General features: G+C 52.5%; 1 protein-coding gene across 2 annotated transcripts in view; it reads right to left on the bottom strand.

Moving 5' to 3' along the window:
• Window positions 1–7,298, bottom strand: part of DISP3 (dispatched RND transporter family member 3) — a 29,907-nt gene extending 22,609 nt beyond the window's left edge. For both annotated transcript variants that reach the window (XM_082776936.1, XM_082776937.1), the window contains exon 1: window positions 7,182–7,298. The gene's annotated coding sequence lies outside the window, so the exon portion shown is untranslated. The remainder of the gene's footprint in view (window positions 1–7,181) is intronic.
• Between the last annotated feature and the right edge of the window lie 16,946 nt (window positions 7,299–24,244).

The raw sequence follows: 24,244 nt of genomic DNA, 5'->3' as shown, positions 1-24,244 counted from the left end.
CAGTCAGCGGGTGTCACGAGGCACAGCTGGGATGCAGAGCGGTCACCCAAGGGTCTCGGTGGTGGAGCCAGGGTGGGAGGCACGCTCCAGCCCTCTCAACAGCGATGCATGATTCCTTTTGGACCCTGCAGATCTACATTTACTTAAAGAGCGGGCTCCTCATGGAGTAACCCACACCTTGCTGGCAGGAACCACAGAGGGGAGAAGTTCAAACCACAGTCACAGAGCCAAGTGCTCTGGAGACTCCTGGAGCACCAGGCCTGGAGACAGCAGGGGATTTGCAGTACACTGCGCAGCCCTGCCTCAGATCACAGCAGCAGGAACACTTAATTAGCTACCAGATGAAAATCCAAGAGACCCTATCTTCCTCTCATTAAAACTGACAATAGATTTTCCCCAGGGTATTTATAGCTGTGTTTATCTTCCCATGCATGCACACACAGAGCCCCCGAGCACCCATGCCTGCAGACCCACACGTATGCATGCACTTGCACATGCTGATTCCCACAGAGCACTGACTGTGACCCTGCCCTGGAGGGCCATCCACCTCCAGAATGGGAAGGGGAAGGGCTGAACAACCCTGGGATCGGGCAGGGATCTTCCACAGAGGTCCTTAGCCTTTCCCAGAGACAAGTGCAGTCCTCTGGTGCTCGGGGTGACCCTTCTGAGTGCTTCGAGTGCTTCCCCAGCTGCGTGAGCATCTCAGCCCTTGCTTTTGTTTACAACTATTGTTTATGGAGTGGGTTTTCCTGGCTTCCACAGAACAACCAGGATGCGAAAGCAGACACTGTTCCCAGGAAAAGGAGCAAACTCCTTCCCTGATCAGCGCACACTTGGGCAGGAAAGAAAGGGGGACTGCCTGGGAGTTGCTCTCCTTTGCTAAGGGCTCAGGCTTTTCCACGTGCCCCTCTTTGCTGTCGCATGGGAGCCCCCCAGGTGGGAAGCCCAGGTGGTGGTCCCTGAAGCAAAGCCCAGCAGCTCCACAACCAGCACAGGTCGCTGCCTTTATGGCTCCATCAGCAAAGCCTGCAGCCCCCTCTCCCGAATGAACACGTTCAATTCATGGCTTGACCCTGATAGCTGCGAGCAATCTACACACAGGCCAGAAGCAATTTAGGAGCTTCATTCCTAGCCACTGTTTCTATTTTAACAGGACTTCTATCTGCAGGAAGATGAATTGCCAATGCCCCTTAATTCTAGGTCCCCAGAAGACCTGGGGGCTACCAGAATTTGGGCCAAGAGGCCAAGCAAGGGGACAGAAAAGCTCCCTGGCAGAAGAGGGATGTGACAAGGGTCACAGCAATCCCTCTGGCTCTGGTCAGCCCGGGTGAAACCTGTGGCTTTGTACACTGACCGCAGCAGCTCCCACGGGATTTACTCTGGCCTGGAGAGCATCCGTGCTGGCAGGCTGGGCAGAACGCTCCCAGCACTGTGGGAAAACCTTTGAGGTCTGGTCTCCGCGTTCCTGCCCACGCCAAGGAAAGCGCAGATACTCATCAGTGGCTTTAATCTGCAGCTGGGATTGTCTCAGGACATCACGCCCTTCCTGGCAGCAGGACAGCAGGGACTCTCCCTGTCCCCTCGCCGTGGGCCAGGCTCCTGCTGCTGCCTCACTCACCTCGGCCAGGCTGCAGGGAGCTGTGCGGGCGGGCACGTGTAAGCCTGGGCTGAATCCTCCTCCTGCTCTGCAGCCTCGCAGTGTGAAAACAGATGGGCACCACTGATGGCAGATGGCCACAGTCCTTCTTCTGCCAGATCTCCACATCCTCAGGAGGTGAAGAATTAGGGTGAGGAGAGGGCAGCTCACAAAACTCTGCTGTGCTGTTTACCCCTTCACACAGAGGGCTGTCACACAGCAAGAACAAAGCAGAAGGGCATCTTTTTGGGTCTCTGTAACGGTTAGAAGGAAGCTGGCTGGCTTTAGGCTCCATTAAGATTTCTTTAGTATTCAGGATGCACAATCTTGAACAGCCAGGAAGCATCCCAAGGTTTCCCTGAACAGCCATGCATCACTGCATGAGCCAAGAGCCCACGAACAATGCTGCCCAGGATGGCTCCTGGTGTGCAGCTGCATTGACTTCATGGGCACGTGCACCAGGGCGCACCGCTGTTGTTATAGAGAGCCTCACTTGCATCATGACAGAGAGGAGGCTTTCCCAAGTCCCTTTGCCTGCATGTAAATCCCCTCCCAGCTGTTCGTGACTGCAGTCCTGCCTTCTCTTCCAAACTCCGAGAACTCCTGTGCTCTCCCTGCAGAGCTGCCACAATCCCTGCAGCTCCGACAAAGCAGTGGAGGGCAGCAATGTCACCCACCGTCCGAGGCCCCAGCCTGGTGCCAGCCCCAGCTCGGGGGCCATCCTGCACCTCTGGGCTTTGCAGCCAGGCCCTCAGCACACACAAAAAGACAGCCAAGCTCCAGCTCCTGACTCCAGCAGCGCAGATGGGTCACCTCGCCTGTCCCACTGGGCTGGGTGCTGTGCTTGTGTGGTAATGCCCACTCCACCCAGCTGCTCTTTCCCCATGGGCCTGGGCTCCCCTTCAAGAGAAGGGAGTCACTGCGATCAAGCAAATGTAGTCACTTTTTAGAAAGAAAGAGAGGTAGAGGGCCAGAATCATTTCCCATTTATTGAGCTACTGAGGAGAAGGAGGAAGAAGATTGTAATCCTGAAACAGAAGAGCCTGCATGTGACAAGAAAGGGAAGCAAGAGAGACTGAGATAGTAATAAGTTGGTAGAAAAAAGCATCATGCCATCATCTTTTTTAACCAAAATCTAAATCCTCAATTCAAGGAAGAGGATCAGACCTCAGGCATCTCCCCCTGGCTCTCCCCTCCACTCTCACGGCAGTCACAAAATCTGCCTTATAACAGCAGGGCCCCACAATACATGAAGGCCAAGGCATGCCATCCCCTAGCTCACGACCGTGCACAAACTCTGATGTAAACCCCAGCACAGCAAATGCTGGAAAAGCCCCGGGATCATTTGCTCTCACATCAGGCCCAAGTCAGGGCTCTGGACGGATCCAGACGTGGTGCAGGCGGGAGGACGAGGGCAGGGAGGAGGCAGGGAGGGAGGCCCCTGGGCCCCACTGGGCTGTGAGGGTGGCAGCCTCCCCCTGCGTGTGGGGGAAGCAGGTGTGTGCCTCCTGCCCTACTTCCACGGCAGCTCTGAACTCTTTTCTGAAGGGTTTACCATATGATTTGGCTGCAAAGCCAGACACAGCTCGCTTCGCATTGCCCCTGGGACTCAGCCGGCTTTACCGCCTTCGTCAGATCCTGCCTGGGTCAGGATGAAAGCTGATCCAACCCAAAACCACAGCAAGCTGAATTGGCGGGGGAGATAAACCCTGAAATTGGCCAGCATGGGAGTGAAATGCATTTTCTCTGCTTGAATTTTACTTGGAGGCTGGCCTGTTTTCCCTCCGCCACCTCCCATACTACCCAGGGGCTCCCAGCACTGAAGCATGGCCCGTTTACTTTTCCACTTCCAGGATTTGCAGAGTGGACCCAATCCTGCTGCTCTAAGCAAAGCCGTGTCTCACTCCTGAGCAAGCTGAGCCTGCTCCAGGTCAGAAAATGAGAAGAGCACTCCTACAAATCCTGGATCCATTTCTTTGCAGAAGAGGCACCCATTCAGCCTGTTGGGGTAGGCGTTCAGGTTTGCTGGGCTCCCATCCTAAGCAAAGAGGCTCACACCTGGTCTGCAACAGCCACGGCTCTGTAGGGTGGCAGATCCTCCTGTGAAGAGGGTTGCTGACTTGTATTTAAGGTGCTGCTACAAGCATAGCTCCTGTGAAGTCAGAGGAAGTTAAACGAAACTGGGCAGAGTAGTTAATACATAAGAACATTAACTGGAAACCTCCACCACCCGCTCCGTTGCAGGTTCTGCCTCACAATTACCCTCTGCTTCCTGAGATACACCACACAAAGTGAGAGCTGGCAGGACCCTACAACACTGTCTTATGGACAGCTCTGGTCCAGGCAAGAAGCAACAGCCCCAGCTGTGGTCACCATGGGGTGCCCCATGGCAGGGACCCTGTCCTGGTGTCCTGCTGCCTTCAGGATTTTCCACAAGGAGCATAAAATCAGTGAGTAAGTGTGCAGTCCCAGTGAAAAACGGAGCCTGAACCAGCTTCTCAAGCAGGGAGAGCTCAGGGGCTGCAGGGGAAGCCCGGCAGCAGCTGTTGAACAACTGCTGAGTTAACCCACAAAGGTCTCAAGGAGACCTTTCAGAGCTGAAGTGCAGCCATAGCCCCAGGCTCCCCGATCAGCCGGCTGCTCCTTCTCTGCCCCTCCAGCCTCTCTCAAGCTGCTGAGAATCTGCCTCCCTCCTCCATCACGATTTCTCTCTTCCCCTCGCCTCGCGGGCCTGCCCACACAGCCTGCAGCCGCTGCTGCCTCCTGCACGGCCGAGCTGTGTGGGCAGGCTGCGCACGTGGGACACATTCACGGAGTGAAACGGGGTAAGGCAACAGGCAGGTCTCCCCAGGACACCCGACTTGGGGTAGATGTGGCTTTTTTCCCTTCCCTGTGCTGCCAGGGTGTGGGTGAAGTTGACCAGCAGGGTCTGTAGAGCTGCCTACACGGAGCGTGCTGCAAAGGGGACACATCTCAAGGAACCACAGAGCCTGCATCCCTCTGGCAGAGCTGGGCCTGCACAGCTCGGGTTCAGCTCACCCACCTCAGAGCATGGCATCTTTGTCCGTGCTGCCTGGCTCATTCAGCCAGCCAAGAACCCCTTAGGGATGGGGAGGGGAAGGGAAGAGGGAGAGGCAGGCGAGCTGCTGGCTCAGCAGCACCGCTGAGCTCGGGGAGACCTTGTAGGAAACTAATGGAGATGGAGAAGGAGGGTAGGAGGGGGATTCAGGAGAGATAGGGAAGGAGGAGTCTGTAGTACAGTACACAAAAATCCCTCCTCCTTTCCCATTTAGCCTTCTGGGCAGTTTTAACATCCTCCCAGGACACCTACAAAGCCTGAGCTGAAGATGCGAGTTCTGAAAAGCCACCATGGTGAAGAGACACGCAGCCATGAAGACACTCACACCATCCATTGGCACAAACACGCAGCTTTATGGAGGGGCTAATAATGCCAGCACCCAGCTGATGACTTGTTTTGCCTCCTCAAGGCCACAGCAGCACTGCAGAGATGTGACTGGGGGTAGGAATAATTATAACTCCTTTGAGCCTGGCACACAGCAAAAGTGAAGGGTCAGAGTTTTGCTCCTGACTGCAGAAAGTGGGATCCAGCTCAGACCCCACGAGCCCTGAGGATTTTTTTTATTGTCACTCACCTGCACCCCAACCAGGCAAAACAGCCATGCAGCTCCCACCAAACAGCTCTTTTTTTGCTGAATTCCAGGATAGGAAATAGTCATTGACAAGCTGGGGAGAGGCAGTGACAGATGAGGAAGCTAATTACACCCGACCTGACTAATTAATGCCAACTTTCAGATTAAAAAAAAAAATCCTCACTAGTGTTCCATTTCAATTACTCAGTTGTTCCTTCTTACAGGAAAAAAAAGGAAGCCTTGTGCATCAGCAAGCTAGAGAGAAAAAAGGAAAGAAAGCACAAGGCTAGACAGGGAGGAAAGACAATTTCTGTAATATGGGAGATTCCTATCGACATAATAATTAAACTTCACATTTGTTTCTCCCATGGGCAAAGCTTTCAGAGCAGAGCTAGCAGTTGTGTGATCCTCTTTGTGTTCCTAAAAACTCTTGGAGTTTCTACCAAAGGCAGCTTTTGGCCCCTGTATGAGCTGTAAAAAGCTCCTCTACGAGGGAGAGAAATGGGCTTTGTGCTTGCAAAATTATCCTAAGAGCATCCAGCTCCTGTAAAAAGCCCCATCTCTGTGATGATGTACGTTTGGTAGTAGGGATGGACAAAGTGCTCCCAGGCCCTGTCACGCTGAAGAATGCTGCACATAGCCCTGGCCATGTAACGTGGCTGGAGGGCATCGTTAATGTTACCCACTCTACAGCAGTGCTCCACAGCAACACTGAGGCTCAGGACCCTGAGTTTTCCTCTCCTCTGCGCTTGAATCACCATGACTAGTCCAGTACCGTTTTCAGAAAGAACAAAGAAGGGCTGTGTAGGTCCCTGCTTTCTCTTTATCAACACAGCTGTAAGTGAGCACACAGTTACCATGTGTTGCCCTCTGCCAACGCAGACCAGTCTTGCTGCCTTGCAGGAGGGGGAAAAATGAAGCGGTAGGAGGTATTAGGTACGATTCTGGGTCCCTAATTGGAGGTCTGACTTTCAAAGGCATTGCACTCCTGGAAAAGCTGAGCAGGCTGAGGACACCTCAGTCTTGGCACCTGACCCTGAATCTCCTGAAACCCTTCTGAAAACACTGACTTAATTCAGCCACTGCCCTTTGCCTGAGAACACAGCTCAGAACCCATTTCAGTGGGAGACAAGCCCAGAGATGCACATGCTGCGTAAAGGTACTGGTTTAAACTCTTGGCTGGGCTGGCTCCTCTGTTATTAACCAAACAAATCTTTTCCAGCTGTACAGCACAATGCAGCAACTAGGCTTTAATCTAGTTTCTTTGTGGGCCCTTGGCATTCCCCTTCCCGCTTGCTCCTTTGGAAAGACACACCAAACCACTGCCAGGCCCCAGGCACTTCGCAGATCAGAGTGACATAAGATGCTCCAGCAGCACAGTGCTGTTGGAATCGCATTCCAACAATGTAAATGTGCTTGCTGGGGGAACAAAAAAGAGGTTGAACTTTATTGTTTTTAAAGATACATGTATATTAAAGCTCTATCCTCTGCAATTTCACATTCCCATAGGAGCCAGGACAATAGACGGGGCTGTACAGAGGCTGGAGGACTGGCTGAGCTCCCCAGCTTTATGCAAGACACCAAGTACATTCATGCACACTTATGCCCAAGGTGTCCTCTTTCAGGCTGCCGATTGTCCTGCCCCTCTTTCCCCTCGCAGGCGCTTCCAGGCTGGCTAAGAGGAGAGCAGCTGGAAGAGGAAGGAGCCGGTCAGATCTGTTGACCCGCTTGCAGAGGCACAAAGGCTGGCTGGAGCACTCTCAGCCCCTGACACTGAGGATCTCCTGCCTGCACCTGCCTCCTATTCCAGGTGTCTGACAAGCACTGATTAGGTCTACTCATAATTACATGCCAAAAACAGCGTGGAAAGATTAGCTGCAAAGTCAAGCACTCACCAGTCAGGAAATGCCAAATTCAGGGCTGACACAGCATCCTTAATTTGCCCTCCTTCTGTAAATGCTTTGCAGTGCAGTTTTTCTTCCAAGCCCAGTATCCAAAGACAAGGACTCTGACCTCTGCCAGTGCATGCGATGGATGATGCTTCCTCAACCCAGCAGCTATTCGCTACCTTGTTCTCTCCTCATTGTTCAGCGTGTGGTCTCATGCCTCATTTCCTGCACGTTGCTCAAGCCTGGCGCTCAGAGGCAGAATTATTAATTTCCTCATGAGCTTTTCAACGCCGCCTGTCACGACAGCGTCTGAGGGCTGAACACACAGGGCTGAGCTGAATCTTCTCCAAGCATCTCTGAGGAGGGGGTGGTGCAGTACCCATCTGACAGATGCAGGTGTTCAGGAGATCAAAAGGAAAAAAAAACAGACACTTATTTTGGTGCCTCGTTTGAGACAAGCAAGATACCTAATTTCTTAGAGTGCACAAAACGGCACAGATGGGGGCTGTGTGCGACAAGCTGCAAACTCCACTTTGTTCTGCAAGCATCATTTGAGCTGTAGCATCAGGCAGATCCAGTGCTGTGGAAAAAAAAGAGGTTCCAAAACCTCTGTGCTGGAAAAAGACAGCCAACCTCTGTAATGAGAGCCAATTTCACGCGAACTCTGAACCATCAGCATGCCTGCCAGTACCTGGGATAGTTCCGAAAGGCCTACGGGTGACGGAGATAGCAAGGACCATCAGCTCCCTCAGGTCTCTTTACCTCCAACCCAGCCACGTGGGCAAGGAACAGGCTGGAGAAAGGGACTGCAAGATCAACATCTAACTGTGCTTCGTCGAGAGTAAGATGCTGCAAATGAGAACTAGCTCTGCCACCTGAGTATCCTACTTTAACACTGCATTTTTCCTGAATGGTTTAATGAGGAAACCTGGCAGTCCCACTGCCTTGGAGCTAGAGGACACCTTATGGCACTGGTTTGGGAAATCAAGGCAGCCTCACCAGGGCTCCAGCAGGTACCATCTGGGAGGTCTGCCCTAGATGTTGCTTCCTAAATGACTCCAGGAAGAAGCAGTATGCAGAACAGTTTTCAAAGAACTCCAAAAAGACATAAAAAATACCCCCAAATACTTCAAAGTGCTGGCACAGCGGCCCTTTTTAAAGAAAAAGGTCACCAGGGTTTATCTGCATCAAACCACACGTATTGGGGTCCTGCCATCCCAGGGCTGCTGCAGAGGTAAACCTAGACAAGAACGTGGCTATCATGCATGTCAATGCTGAAGAACATTCATTTCCTGATAAAATAATTTGCTCCTGATTATTGTAACTAATGACTGAGGGTGTTGGAAGACAGCTTCTTGCTTACAATCTCATGAAACATGCAGCCCGGCGCCATGTTTCCCACTCGAGTTACTTGCCAGTGCTAATGATAAGGCCCCGCTGGCACTCAGGCATGTGGCACTTACAGGTTTCTGCACACTGGCACCAAGCAAGCCAAGGCTCTGATATGATTCAGAAAGGACTTCCCCACCCACTACAGATCTTACTTAGATTTTGCCTGAGCCCCAGCTGCTTGCTGCTGCTAAGTGAAGGGCTGGCTTCTGGATGCGCTGCGTGCCTCCAGGCATCCTGATGCAGGCTTCAGAAGCACCCTGGGTGCAGGGCCCAGGCTAACAAGCTTGTTAAAGGTGGGGGGGTTTCCATGCTTCGTTGTCTGCCACTGAGCACCTGTGTTCATAACAAAGCCTTCGCAGATCATTAAATACAGGCGGCTGCCACAAACCAGGGCCTTGTATTAGTATCCTAAAGAGCATCGCTCGCTCCAGGAAGGAATCTCACACCACAGAGAGGATTCACGAGTTCCCAAGCCCCTGGGATAATCTGCCACCCCCAAAGTGTATGTGCTGCTCTTTTATAGATAATCTCCAGCATCCCACACCACTGTCCTGCTGTCAGCCCCTGCCGTTCAGTTATTATCCCACCCCGCGCTCAGGCTCCCCGCTTTACATCCCTGTGGGCACCGACACCACTCTGTGCTCAGCTGCGTGCTCCCAGCTCTGCCCCTGCTCCCCACAGCTGCTCCTTGCAGCAGGAAGCCTGAAGACAAGGGCTGGCTGTGCGCTCTGCTCCATCTGCAGCTCTGCAGCAATAGCACGCCTGTGCGCGCTGTGCTGCTGGGGCTAAGCAAAGCGCTCCTAAAGGCCCCTCGCCAGTGTCCCCACAAGCTGCTAGTTCATTCCTTTGAAGGAGGACGATATCTTTCTCCCCATTCATGGTTGTGTGAACAGCATGATGAAAAGCAGCCTTGGGAACACCAAGCTATGCTGCCAGCCCTCCCTGCCAACCATGCAGTTATTTCATTTTCGCTTCTTGCCCCTCCAACATAAAAAGTACAATTAAGGTTAAAAGAACGTCTTGTGAGGAGCACTCCCCTCTACCTGAAGTGCCTTCAGCCAGCTCTGCTAGCCATGCTCTGGCCTTTAGGGAAAAGGAGGGGCAGGCAAAAAGCCCCATCTGCACATGTCCCGGCCATATGGGTCAGGGTGCCTCATGCCAGATGCTTCCTTGCCTCACTCTGATGGATCTAAAGGTCTTGCCTTTTTGCTGCTATAATTTACTGACATCAGCAAATGCCAAATTCACAACGGGAAGGCTGTAAGGACTGCCATCTGTGGTGGGAACATGGCAACACGGCATTTCAGTCAGACTTAGTTCTTCAGCAGGGCTTTCCACAGAGCGGCATGAAAGATGGATGAGCCTTGCTGTAGTCTCCTCCATAAAAGAAGAGGGAGCAGAAGACATACTTAGGCCATTCATGTACCTTTCATGTTCCATTCGTGTACCAGTTACTGCTGGATGAGGAGGGACTCACAAAGTCACTGGTAGGTGCTTGGAAGTTGGATCTCAACAGGTATTCATCTTTCCTACTTTCCCCACTTCCATTTCCCTGAAATGTACGCAGCCAACTGCTCTCCTCCCCTTGAAACCCGGTGCTTCCGCAACGAGATTAATTAGCACGACTTTTTCATCTTCCCAGGATTCTGGAAGCAGAAATGTAAAACCCAAAGACTGTAAAAATCGCAGGTGCCACAGCTGACGGCTCCAGAGCAGGACCTGGGTGAGCTCAAGGTTTCTCAGGGCAGGGGGAAAACTTCCTGCGGGGAAGAGGAGGATGCAGAGAGGAGACAAGATGCCTCCGTGCCCGAGCAGCATGTCAGCAGGTCCCCCGCCACTACAAGGACTTAAAGTGTGCTGCCAGCTGCACCGACCATGCAGAAACTCACATTAAATGTTAGCACAGCTCAGTGAGCACAGTCCTGCAGACCGTTAGCAGAGGAGGGGGCAGGCTCTCGGAATAAGCAAACAGGCTTTAATGACACATTAATCTCAGGGAGAATCCAGGATGCTTCCTAATGCAGACAGCAGCCACAACAAAGAGCTGGTTCCTGTTAGTCCCTGAGCAATGGAGGGAAATGCTGCTGCCAGCAGCTGCCAGCGAAGCTGTGTATACAGGATACAGATGTAGGCCACCAGGACAGAGCTGGCAGCAGCAGTGTCCCTTCTCTCTGCCCCCTTCTCCTCCCTCCCAGCACAGACCCCGAGGAGCGTGATTAAGCCTAGCACAGGCATTCAGAAAGGGGCAGACACCTCCCTTGTCCCTTTGTGCCATCAGAAATTCAGAGAATATCAGCCGTGCAGGCTGCAGGAGCTCAGGAAACTTGTGAAGGGCACTCATCCAGCCCAAAGGCTACCAAGGGATTGCCATCTGGCAAACGATCAGAGCGTTTCAGGCAATGGTTCCCAGTTCCTTACTGCCTCCCTCACTTCTCAGCCAGACGTTCACAAGCTGAGATGTTACTTGTGCTAATTGCAGGAGCAAGTCCTGCAGTTAAAACACCAAGACACAGGAAGGATTTGTGTCTCAGCAATTGATTTTTCTAGCTTTCCCGGGGCAAATCACATCACCTGCTTCAGAATGGCTCTCGCATCCCGCACCCTGAGACACCCCATTTCCATCCTTTCACAATATGCTTGTCCCGAAGCCTCCTGGGATCCCCCTCCACAAACAACCACGCTCTGTTCCTGCCCAGACACTTGGAAAATGCTTTCTAGAGGGACTCAGCTCCGCTGCCCCGTGCTGAAGTGGAAGTGCCTCTGGCCCAGCTGGCTGAGGACGGAGCAAACTTTCTGCAGTCGTCTCCCAGATGAGTCAGAGGCGTGGAAACGCAAACACAGCGGGGTGTGCAGCGTAGCTGACTTGATGGGAATGTAGGCAGGTGCTGCATATGCAGGATGATTTGGCCTCATGTGTGCTAGGATTTGGATCCAGAAGGGATGATCTCCCCCACAACACATCACTGTATGCTACCGGAGAAACACAAGGAATAGCGAGAGGTCTGTAAAGGAAATGTCATCACAGTCTTAACTTAATCTGTCTCTGCTACTTACAGTATAGCTCCCTCTTACAGGAATGTAAATAGGGTCAATACTTTCCCACTTACACAGAAACCTAAGCTATGAACTCTGCAGTCTCTGCAGGGCAACTCTCACCAAGGAATTGGTTCCATGCAGCAGATTTACAGGAATGAAGCTCCTTATTTTCAGTTTGAGCAGTGCCACGGGGCCATTTATTTGCTGATGAATCTTGTTGCTAGTTGTCATAGGACAGTGTTTTATAACTCCCTATGATGCTGTGATGTTTCTACCATGCTCTGTGCACAAGAATATTGACATCAGTGACAGAGAAAAGAAAGGATCCAAAGAACCATAAGTGAGTTGCCCAGTTGCAACCTGTCCCAAAGAGCCCCACAGGAACCACCAGAGCTAAGATGTAAGGGTTAGGATGGGGAGAAGGAGTGGCCTGGGAAAAAAAAACTCAATTTTGATGCAGAAAAAAATGGCTCTAAGCACATACATCAGTTTCCGAGGCACTCTGAAAGCACGCCTGCAGATTTGACACTCAGTGGAGTGCAAGGCACTGACAAATGCTCAGTGGGTCCTGAAAAACCACAGTTTGCAGTGCCTGGGCCTTGAGCTTGGAAACTGCAACTGTTGGCAGGCTGCACTGGGAAGCGCAGCGTTCTGCATGGTTCGAGAACTAGCCCAGGCTTTCCAGCAACACAGATTTAGCTTTCAAAACAAGCTGTTGTCTACGTTGTCCCGACTCACAACCCTCGGTTTAAATGGAGCCCACTGTTTTATTGAGTCACTTTCACGCTCTTGTGGGCCTGACCACCTTTCCATTTCAGCTCAGCCATAAAAATTGGCTTGGAGATGAAACTTGGCACGAGCTGTTAGTTGGAAAGCAAGTGGGAGGGTGTGCAGGGCTGGGAGGAGAGGCAGCAGAGGAAATGTGAGGACAGAGTGTGTGTCCAGGTTTGATTTACAGGCAGGAGGCAGGGCTGCTCTGGGCTTTTCTCAGACACAGTTAAAAAGCCCCTTTGGGCTCTAATTCAAATCTGAGTTTGCAGCCCCATCTTCTTCGGGAATTCATTTGCCTTGTTAAAAAGAGGAACAAAAAGACAAATGATTCGATTCAGGGAATCAAGCGTGCTGCATGTTCAGCAGTACCCCAAGCAGTAGAGAGGATTAGGATTTCTATATATTTTTTTTAAATTGTCTCCACAGACCTTAGTACTGCACTCAAAAGCAATTCATTCCCAGCTCCTGGGTATACAACAGAGCCAAGAAACAAGTCAACATATAGCACATCCCCCTAGGAGCAAAGAGCACTTTGCATTTGCGCATCATGCCGACTTCCATCAGAGCCTGCATAAAGCCTTAGCAAACACCTATCAGATGCAACTCTCTCGTTCCCCTAGGGAAATGGGTCGGATTATATGCAAGTTTACAAATGAATTAAGCAAGGTTCCACAATCTAGCTCCAGCTCTGCTGGAATTTAGCCATAAGTTTTGCTGACTTTAACAGAAGCTAAATACAGACCAGGCAAGTTACAACCAACATTAACTAGCTCCTGGGTTTAGCTGCTGTTGGGGGAACAGCAATGGTGCCTACAACTCCAGCAAACACCAACACAAATCGGGCACCTAGACACTGAGACATCCAAAACCCTGTCATGTTTATTGCCACGACCTTCCAGATCTGCTCAAAGTCACAAGATCTGTGGCAGAGCAAAAATAGGACCCAATTCTTCCCAATCTCCTGCTATAATTACCAAATTCCCCAGCTCCTCCTCTGCTCAGCAGAGTCCAACACTGACACATGAACCTTCTTCTTCGCTGTTGCTCTGCAAACACAGATCTTTCAAGAACATGGAGAAGCAGGGGGAACCAGGGCTGCTAGAATTTATTTTTGTAGACAGACTGAAAGAAACAACGTATTGGGCCAAGTAATCCTGGAACTGAAGGTACAATTTAATGCAGGGAATTATTACTATTTTTAAAATCAGATGAAAAACATGTAGATGAATAATCAGAACCTCTGACTTGCCAGCCAAGTGAGCTTGGGTTAAAACTCAAGATCTCCCAGCACGCTGTTTACTCTCTGCTCAAGTCAAAGAAATTCCTGCTGTGCAAAGTGAAACGTGTGGCAGCAGCTGACAGGATGCCCTGGAACCTACCGCAGTTCATCCATGCAGTCATCTGGGCAGGTGGATCCTGGGCTGGTGTCCCCAGTAACAAGTGCAAAGTGACTTCACTGCCGTGACTGCGTTCACTCAGGGAGTGAGCTCACAGCGCCAAGCCAGGCCCCAGCAGCAATGACATCCTCACCCTGAGGTCCAGGCAGAAAATAAACGACTCTCACCTCTGACTCTCCCACATAAAGCAGCAGACAGACAGGAGCAGCAGCAGCTGAAAATCCAGACGTCTGTCAGGATGTCTTTCACCCCCCTCCAACCACATTGGCCTCTCCCCCTTCTGCACTATTTCTGCAACGTGCCTTCTATTCCGGAGGAGCCCTCCTCTATTAACAGAGCTTGGCAAAGATCGGGAACCGACTGTGCCAACTCGCAAGCCTGCTGCCTTAAGGCAGATGGCGGGGAAAGTATCCCAGCCTTGTTCCCCAAATCTCTTCTCCCAGCAAAGAGAGAGAGCTCAAAACAGGAAAGAGGGACGGGAGCTCAAGGCTGCAGCCATCTGGGAGCCCTGCTCGCAGCACGGGAGGCATCCCCCGGCCGGGTGCCCTGCCTGCAGGGGGTTTTGTCCCCACGGCTCTGCTGCTCTGCCAGGGCTGGGAACAAGAACACGGGCTGCCCGGGGGGTTCAGGCTTCAGAGGTACAGCAGGAAAGAGGAGATGCTCTGACTCTCTAAGGGAAGAAAAAAAAGCAGTGATGCTACATCAAAAAACAGCATGGCTTATGAGTGGGGCAAAGCAAACCCCTCTGAGGCAGCTGGGATCCTCAGAAAGGCAGCCTGCACTCAGCCCCTGGCAGGACAGGCACAAATGGACCCTAGGGTGGGAAGTACAGCCAGGTCTGGTGAAATCCATGTGCCTGGTTCCTGCAAAAGGAGGGCATCATTCCCAACCCCGAGCGACAAACATTACACCTTCACAACTTGCTTTGCCAAACTTTTTGTTTTTTTTTTATATCCGTATTTCCACCCGCTAATGGTGCGGCACTCCAGTTATTAATCTTCCCTGTTTTTCAACACTAGAAGAGCATGACTCAGAAGCAGCGCTGAGATCTCAGAACTTCTCTCCTGGTGCTGCAGAGGACAGCTAATGACAGTGTGACCGGCAGAAGGGTCAGAAATACTGTTCTACTGGGTGCTAATCCAGGCGGGTTTTGTAGCTGGCTCTCAAAGCTCACTGCCATCAGTAGGACAACTTCCACTCACGGTTTACCACGAGCTGAAATATATTGTGGACTGGGGTGAGTGGAAACTCTCTTGCTGACTGCACCTACAGCTGGATGAAGCACTTAACTCTTACGCTGTCTCCTCCACGCTCCTGAATTATTCATTAAGGGCCAGACACTGCAATCCATACCCACACTGCGCTTAATCTGTCCTTTAAATTGACTTGCATTAGTCTGAGTCACAGGCACCACAGCACTGTCGGCGTTAAACAATCTCACTGAATGCAGTACAGCTATTCACAAAACCTGGTCCTCTTCTGCAACAGAAAAGGAGGCAGAATCCAGCCCCTACAAAAGCCAGCAGTGTGGCTAGACCTCAGAGAACATCCACCCTGGTAAAGCTGCATCGGGATGAATGAACTCGAGTAAATCTGTGTGAAATCAATCATTTAAAGAGATAGCCTGTTCTGTGGTATCACAGGGGAGACGTAAGGGAGCGCTAGAAACTAATATTTCATCATTCAGCTTCATCACAAGGCCTGGAAACGCATCATGCTGCCCCTGGCCACACATCCACGGAGCTGGATGGCAGCTCACACACACCTCCGTGCACCAGGAACAGGGAGGAGAGTGGAAGGAGGGAGGCAAAGGACACATCCCACTCTTCACTGGCACCAAAGGCCCTAAGAGCAAATGCACCGAGGATGTGGCAAGCGCCCACGCACCCCAGCAGCTCCCTCCTGTGCCAGCCTTGCACCTCCCAGCACCAAGGCTCCCAGACCACGTCGCTGGCTGGATCCTGAAATCCCCCGAGGCTACCGAAACAGACAGCAGATAAAGTCATGTCGCAGGAGAGCCAATTACCGAGTACCTTTCACCACTGCTCCTAAATCTATACTTGGAGACTTTTCACAATGGCTAAAAAAAAAAAAGAAAAGCCAATCAGGTAAGTGAAAGGAGAAATTTGTCCACGACATGGAGGAATAAAATGGGGGTTGATTTTTTCAAATGAATTAATCTGTTCAGCCCTCATTTATGTCAGTGCTTGATAAGATTAGAGGATTAAACCAACTGAATGCTAAACGCTGCGTGCTAAAGAGAGCCTTGCCAGGATTTACTGCATGTTGGTATGCACGGAGATCACGGCAACATCACCCAGAGGCCCTGGGACTCACAGCAGGACCTGCTCAAACTTCAGAAATAAAAATCACAGCTTATCCAGATTTTCCATATGCTGTCAGGGTATGAACTCTGATCCCTCTCCAGTTTCAGTCAAGCTGACTTACTAAGTACTCATACCCACCAGGCAAGTCTTGTATAAGCAGCACTTATCTCAGAGCACTGGCATCACAAGAGGATTTCAGATGTGCTGTGGTTTTTTTGGGGGATGCAAAATGGTAACGCTGTACTCACATCCTCCTGCAGTGCCATACAGAATGCACACATCCCACCACGCTCCCAAGCTCTACAGTTACATACCCGTACCCGCATATCGCTGCTGCCCCCACAAACTCCTGCACAATACAGCATGTTGAAAACACTTCTCGCTGACAGTTCAGGAATGACAGATACATAAGTGTTCAAAGTTATCTTGTAGCGGAATCACTTTTTCTTTTGGTCTGACAAAGGTATTTGTGATGTTTAATTCATTACCGCTTAAAAAGCACAAGATCTGGGGAGGAGCAGCCATGGAAACACGGGGTATTTTGAGAAATTTTGGCACCTGGCAAAGGTGTTATCCCAAAACACCTGAAAACTAACAGATGTCTCCAGTTTGAAGCCCCTCATTTCTGTGTCCCCCAGCACACACAGGCCAGTCAGCTATTGTCACTTACTCCACTGCAGCACAGACAGCAGGCATCACACTTGTCAGCAGAGATAAGACCACCAGGATACTGCCAGCGAGGTAAATCTAGATAGACTAGCCCTTAGTTTATTTATTTATTTATTTAACCCCAGGATGAATTTGGCCCTGTACTTCTCAGAAACTGAGTCATAATCTCCACCCCAGTGGGTGGCTGGAACGATGCTGATGCTCCTTCCCCAACGCCAGGCTGGCTCTCCCACACTGTGCTGCTACAAACTGCCCTGGGCCAGCTGCCCTTCAGCTTTTCCCCATGTGTGTAAAGGTGAAACAGTCACAAACATGATGGCAAGTTTCCCCTGGAATCACTTGCTATTAAACGGGCATTCTCCCCTCCTAGCGGAGTACTTTCCACATGAGACTATAGCAGGTTTTCAAAGGGGCAGCAGGAAGAAGAGGGGGATGGATCTTTTTATCATACTAAGCATCTCCTTTCCATTTTGGTTGTCTTTTTCACTAGTTCACGTCTGTTTTATTTCAGGCTCAGGGCCCCATCAAACTACAAGGCTCCAAAGGGGTAAAGAGACTGACTTGATGATTCTAACCTCTGAAGATGCATCCAACGTGATAAAAGAAGTGTAGCTATTGAAACGTCTCCCTTCAATACAGTTATTGTGTTGCTAGGTTTCCATCTAGACACACAGCTGAAGAGAGCAATCAAAGGGAGCTGATGCTGTGGATAATATCTTTATCAACACTTCATAAGGTTGTTGGAGAGGGAGAGGGGTCCCCTGAGCAAAGTTTTACTGGTGAGAATAGAAAACTAGTTTCAAAAGCTCGCCCCAATTTTCAAGGGAAAATTGTTCTAAAAAACCCCCCGAGCTTTTTGGGTAGCGGCCTTGATGTGTATGCACGCGTAGCTTCGTGGGCACGGAGTCTGTGTGTTTATTCTGTCATTTGAATTGCAACAGTACTTCCCTTGCAGTGCACAGCTCCTCAGTCCACTTAACTGGAGGCTTGTCTTGTGCCACAAAAGCGGGCAGGCATCAGCCCGGTTTTAGAAGAACTTGCTTACATATTACATTAAATCTTAACAGACTCAGCACAACTGTCAAAATGCTATCCCAATAATTGCATAAGCTCGGGTTGCTAACCAGCACACTGCTGTGCCTGTGCACAAAACAAAAGTACGAGCGACACAGGGTGCAAAGGCACCACAGATACAAGGTCCTGGACCTGCCTGAGGGACCTGCAGCTCCCACCTTTATTCCTCTGTCCCTGAGGTTTTCTGTAACACCCAGATCCAGCAGTTCCCACCCTGTCCAAGTGCCTGAAGTGGTTTCAGGTCTGTCCGCAGGGGCACCATGCCCTACTCGTTCAGTTGGCCATCACATCACTGAGTGTATGAAGGAACATGGTTGCTTTTTCTCTGGGACCTTTTCTGCTGGTGTCTTTGGAGAGCACCTGGAACAGGAAGGGTCCTGGACTGGGCTGCAGTGGGGGCTGCTGCCAAGCCGTGTAGTGCCCCTGCTAACTGACCTGGGGTTTTCAGGTCGGAAAATAGGAAAAGCCAATTTCTAAACAAGCCAGTACGAAGCAGAAAGGCTACATGTGTGAGGTGCACAATTCTCCACACATCTTCTGGAAAAAGCTTTGACACCAGCTACTGTGAGGGATGGGAACCGGGCTGGATCCGCTAACACCCCCGAGCAGAGAGGACGCCTCTGCTGGCTCTGCTCCTCCGCAGGGACTCAGGCCAAGCCTCCCTAGAGCCGGGGACACAAAGCTGCTCAGTTGTGGCTCCCAACTTTTCCCCCAGGAGCACAACCCCGCTGCAGGCACGGCTCAATCAGCTCATTATAGAGGCAGCCTCCCCGGGAAGCGCTCTCCTTTGTGCATATTCATGAACTCTCCAGAGCTTCCAGGGAGAGTTGGCTAAACACACAACCGAGGGATTTAGCTGTTGTATTCGCAGGGAAAAAAAAAAAAAAAAAAGAAGAAAAAAAAAAAAAAGTGCGTGCGGGTTAAAATAAAGAAGTAAACTGAGGAAAGGGGCGGCGGGGGGGGGGAGTGGAGCGAGTGCAAGCTGCGCCCCGGGACCGGCCCTACCCGGGGGGGCACCGCACGGGCAGAGAAGGGATGGATGGGCAGCGGGAGGGGGCTCAGCCCCCCGGTCCCTACGGTCCCCCCCTGCCCCTCCGATCCCCCCTCCCCGGTTTCCCCCGTCCCTCCCCGGTCCCTTCGGCCGCCCAGCGGGGCTCAGCACTCACCTCCGCCCGGGGGGGGGGGGGGGGGCGACAGCAGCCGGGGGCTCGCAGCGATGCCGGGGAGGGACCGCGGGGCCGGGTGGCCGCCCTGCAGCACCGCGTCTGTGTCTGTCTGTCTGTCCGTCCGTCCGTCCGTCTGTCCGTCTGTCCACCAGCCGACCCCCCCCCGCCCCCCAGCCTTCACCCCGCCGCTTTTTCTCGCCGCTCCGCCGTAACCCCCCCCACCCCCTCCGGGGGGCGAGGGGCGGCCCCGCCGGTCCCCCCCCCCTCCCGCGGCTGCGGAGCGGAACCGGAGCGGATCCGAAGCGGAACCCGGAGCGGTACCGGAGCTCCCCTCCCGCTGCTGCTGCCGCCGCCGCCGCCGCCGCCGCCGTCGTTGTCGCCCCTGCGGGCTGCGGGCGGCGCTGCGGCCGCGCTATAAAACCCGGCCCCGGGCCCGGCCCCCGCCCGCCCCGGCCCCGGTACGGCGTCGCCACGGCCTCCGGAGGGAGCCCGGGGGTACCCCGGGGGTGAAGGGGGTCCCGGGGGGGGGGGGGGCAGCGGGGCCAGGCAGCCCCGGTCCCTGCGGTAGGACCGGCCCCGAAGCGGTGCGGGCGGTCCCGAGCTGGGAGCGGGGCTGCTGGCTGCGTGCTCGGGGCGGGGGGCAGCGGGGTGCGCTGGGCTGGGGGCCTGGCGAAACTCCTCCAAATGGGTGCTTGGCCCCAGTGCGGAGAGGTGTGCTGCACAGCCCGACCTCTAACGGGACTACAGACCTCGGCTTCCCGATAAAGTCCTCGATAAAGACATCCCCGACTGCGGGGGCTTCGCTTGGTGTTGACAGGAGGTCTCTAATGAGTGCTGGGGTTTATTTATCGCCGGCTTTTTGTGACTCACTCTGGGTTTGGAGTAGAGAGGAGAACAGCCGGGGCTCTGCTCGCCCATCCCAGCCCTGTTCGCAGCGTGGACCCCTGCGAGCGTTGGGTTGTGTCGGTAAATTGCCCAACAACCACCTGATGGGAACGGCTTTTCATCAGGCTGGTGACCTAAGGGTGCTTTGCCCAATTCTCTTGCTTATTATTTGAGTGTTGATGGTGCCTAGGAAAAAAAAAAATATCCCCCCCACTCCAGTTTTCAGACAGATTTGTCAATTAAATAACAAATAGGGGGTAGCACAGCAAAAAAGGCCTGTCACCTGCGTCTGTCTCCAGGCAGGCGGCTGGTGCCAGAGGCATCGTGTTCGTCCTGATGCATCACCCGAAGTGAGCAGGAAGCCAGGCAGACAAAGGCAGACCAGCATCTTCCTTGCAGGGCTCCAAGGAATACAAATTTAATGAGGCTTCTGAAGTGAAATTGCATTCCACCAGCCTGGCGCGTTTCTGCCAGCGCCGGGGGTTTCTGCAGAGAAGGTGGTGGTGAGGGGCTAGCAATTGGGTTGGAAACTGCAAGTGTACAGGAAGGGGAGAAATGGCTTTTCCTAACTTTGGCAGCGATGCGAGCGGAGCCCACGCTGATGTGAGGGACAGCGCTCAGTCAATCACAGGGCAGAGGCAGCAAGCAGCAGGGAGTTATCAGCCGGTGCTGCATGCGAGCACTCAGACAATAACACCATTCTCGGCACTCCAACAGCCCTCCGGGCACAGACAGGCGCAGGCGTGAGCCCACGGCAGCTCCCTGCTCCCCTCGTTGCACAAGCACTCACTGCACGAAGTCCTGCAATGCCCACACGGGCTAGCAGGCACAGCGGTGCTGGCACACCTCACACACGATCCGTACCACTCTCCTCTCTGCACACAGAAGTACGCTGACTTGACAGCTTTAGTTTTTAGAACTTGTTTGTGGTTTTCCAACAGCATGAACGCTCATGGCACCTTCCTCTGCCCCACTCATGCCACAGAGCTATGCTAGCCCTTAGTTGGACTGCAGGTTTCTCTTGCTATGCTAGCACATACATGAAAAGCAAGCCCTTCCCTGGCAATGCACAGACGCTCAGAACGCCAGCCATTTGTTAAATATCCCTCCAGGAACACACAGAAGTCCTCACAACACTCAAAAAGTGACTGGAATGCTCACCTGGATGGGAGGGGGCTGGCTGGAGAGTTGCCAGTCCCACCCTATGGCACCTCTGTGATTTCGGTCTCTTCCTATTCTGCATTGGCAGGAAAGAAAAGGTTTCAAATATTTGGAGATGGGAGATGCCGGATGGTGTGTGTTTTAGCAAAAAGTGGAAATTCTCACAGCTGGCTTTACGCTTCCATCCCTGCCTCTCTGTGCTCAGAGAGCGTCAGCCTCTAACCACGATCATTTCCCTTCCTCGGGCCTCACAAATGTTCAACAAAACGGCGTGTGTTGCCAAAATGAAAAAGTGGTTCATTACGGGTTGACATCAGCAACGCCGAATGTGTTTTACTCAGAGCCACGTTGGAGCCGTACATGAGCAGCAATATCAGTGCACATAAACACAGCCCGTACCAAACTGCAGCTACATTTCTTGTTCATGCCCGTACAAAATGGTTTCACGGCTCTGTTACAGCCCTCGCTAACAATGCAGACGCGGATACAAAGAATTAGCATAATTTGTGGCTTGCAGTAACCCCGCGGTGTGCACGGGCGAACACCTAGCGCGCAGACGGATGCACATCCTCATTAACCACGCGGGGACACCAACAACACGTGGCACCGGGAGGAATTAGCACCGCTCCGCAGCCTGCCTGAGCAAGCTGCGCGTTCACAGCCGCCTGGGCACGTGCGCAGAGGCGCACGGTCACGGGCAGGCAGGGAAAGGATTGCTGCTGGACCTAACGGCGTTCCTGGCTAAAGAAAGGCTTTTGGAGTCGGGAAGCTGAGGGAAAACGTCTTCCCCTTTATTCCTGCTCTCTCACCTTCTCATATCCTCAGCACAACCACCTTCCACGCCAACATCAGACACCATCGGCCGTTCCGCGCGCTTGTATTTACGGCCCCTCTTTGAAATTCTGACTGCTCATCTATGCAGAATAAAACTACCCAGGCAATCTTGCCTGTTCAGGTGCTCATTACTAAAGCGTTAAATAATGCCAGGCAGGCTCTCTCAGGCCTTGTAAATTTTATCTGGGGGACTTTCAGCGTCCACAAGGTCTATTACTGCCTGATTGCCTGAAAGGCTTCCCGGTTTGCACCAAACGGCATGCCATGCAGAGGGGCTGTGTAACTGAACTCCTATTAGGCACCACTGCTGGCTTGGGAGCTGGGCTCAGCGAGGTGAAATGTGTGTGTGAGTGCAGGCAGAGGCTGCCAGCACATCCCTGGAGCTTACACAGGGCTGCCAGTGCTTGCGCAAATGGATGTGTGTGCCTGGCTGGCAGGGGGAATGTCAGGATCCCAGGGAGTGGGAGCAGGGACATGGCGAGGGTCAGGATCTGTGGGGCTGGGCTCACCCCATAAATGTCACTGCACGTCAAGCACTTAAGGGTGAGCAGGGTTTGAGATGGCAAAGCTGGGAACAGCATCATCCCGCTGAGTTCAGACCTTCCCCACTGGAGCAGCGATCTCCATGTGCCTGCTTTACATTGGAGTTCAGGCCAGGGCTCAAAGCAAGGCTGTTTGATTACATCAGTGAGCTTAATAAAGTGTAGAGGAAATAAGGAAGAAACCTAGGAAGAAAGGGTAAAAGCCCCCAAAGCCAGAGAGGTTCTGCTCCATCAGTTGCCAGCTGTGTCCCAGGAGAATCTGCGGGTCCATCCCTCACCCCACAGCTCCTGGGGGCAGTCCCTAAAGGATAGCAGCAGGTAAAGCATGTTTTCAGAGGGAAAAAGCCCTGTAGGAGACATCCCTCACACTACAGCCCTTTTGAAGTACTGCCATTTGTTTCCTACTGCCTTCCTGTCTGGAACTCAGACCTTTCTTCCTCCCCTTTCCCATCCCAAATGTCCTGCTCGATGCAGCACTAGGGAAACCGATGTTTCCTGCCTGTCCCCAAAGTTAACAGAGCCGCATCACCAACTGTTTCTGTGGGCCATGTATTTATAAACCTCAGCCCTGACCTGAGCAAGCAAAACAGCTTCTGGATGCCACCGGGTCAGGCCCGAATTCAAACCGCCAGCCGCTTCTTTCTTCCTCAGGCAACACCAGCGCTCAGAATTATGTTAAATATTTCCCAGCTGCAGCAACAATCCCTTCCCCAAAGAGCGCAGCGGCGAAGGCAGGCGGCCAGCCAGCCCCCTCTTTTATTGGATACCATTTCTCATGCATTTCGCGGGAGCCAGATGGCACCATCTGAACAGCAGTGAGCCGGGAAGCCTTCAGCCGTGGCAGTGGAAGGGAAGCGTGCCCCGGCCCCATGCACAGCAGCTCGGCGCTGGAGCCAGCCCCAGCTCGGGCAGGGAGCGCAGCTGCAGCCTGGCTCTGCCTGACGGGCTCGGGGTGCAGCTCGGTGCAGGATGCTGAGCTTTTTCTAAGCAGCAGCAGGAATTTGCACGTGCAGACCTAAATTGCTGCTGCTGACAGGTGCAGCCCCGCAGCTTTGGGGGCAGGTTGGTGCCCCAGTTCGGAAGGTCTCTGGGGAAGGAAGGCTCGGCTGCAGATTGCACACAAAAAAAAAGAAAGAGAAGTAAAGGGAGGCGAAGCGTATTCCTCACCCCTGCTGAGCGTGGGGCATTTTCCTTGCAATTAAGTGAAGTTAATGGTTTTATGGAAGTTATTTGTTTAAAAGGCCTTCGCTGCTCTGTTTAATGGAGTTTCACCAGCACTCCCCAAAGGCTCGCAGACTGCATTAGGATCCCCGAGCTCGCATCCTAACCAAACAAGTCTTCTCACCCTGACATCTCTGCCCTGCATGTTCAGAGTGTATTAGTACCAGGGCAGCCGTGCCTCCTGTGCTCACCTTTCCACTGGAGTCCCAAAGCCCCAGGATGTCCTGAATATTCATGATATAAACATTAGCAATAAGGATTGTGCAATTTGGACAAAGATATATTTTAGGCAGAAGAACCGGGAGAGAACAACTGAGAGAGAATCTTTACTCCTGAGCTCTGGGAACTACTGAATAGCATTTTCCTGAGCTGTAACTGGTGGTTTTAAAATGCAAATCAGTCTTGGGTTTTGAGAGACATTGTAAAAAAAAAAAAAGGCCCATGCAGCAAAGCTTTATTGTCTTGTAATGAATGCGGGATTTGCCGAGCTGCTTCGTGCCAGTGAATGCACAGTGGATGCAGGCCAGGGACTCGAGAAGTCCTGAGGCTTGTCCCCAGCCAGCTCTGCCACTGACTCACCGTGCAACCTTGAAC

The sequence above is a fragment of the Aythya marila genome (genome assembly GCF_965140915.1).
Source record: "Aythya marila genome assembly, chromosome: 21".
Taxonomy (NCBI): Eukaryota; Metazoa; Chordata; class Aves; order Anseriformes; family Anatidae; genus Aythya; species Aythya marila.
The sequence above is the reverse complement of the archived record's forward strand: the minus strand, read 5'-3'. Positions and strand labels throughout refer to the sequence as shown.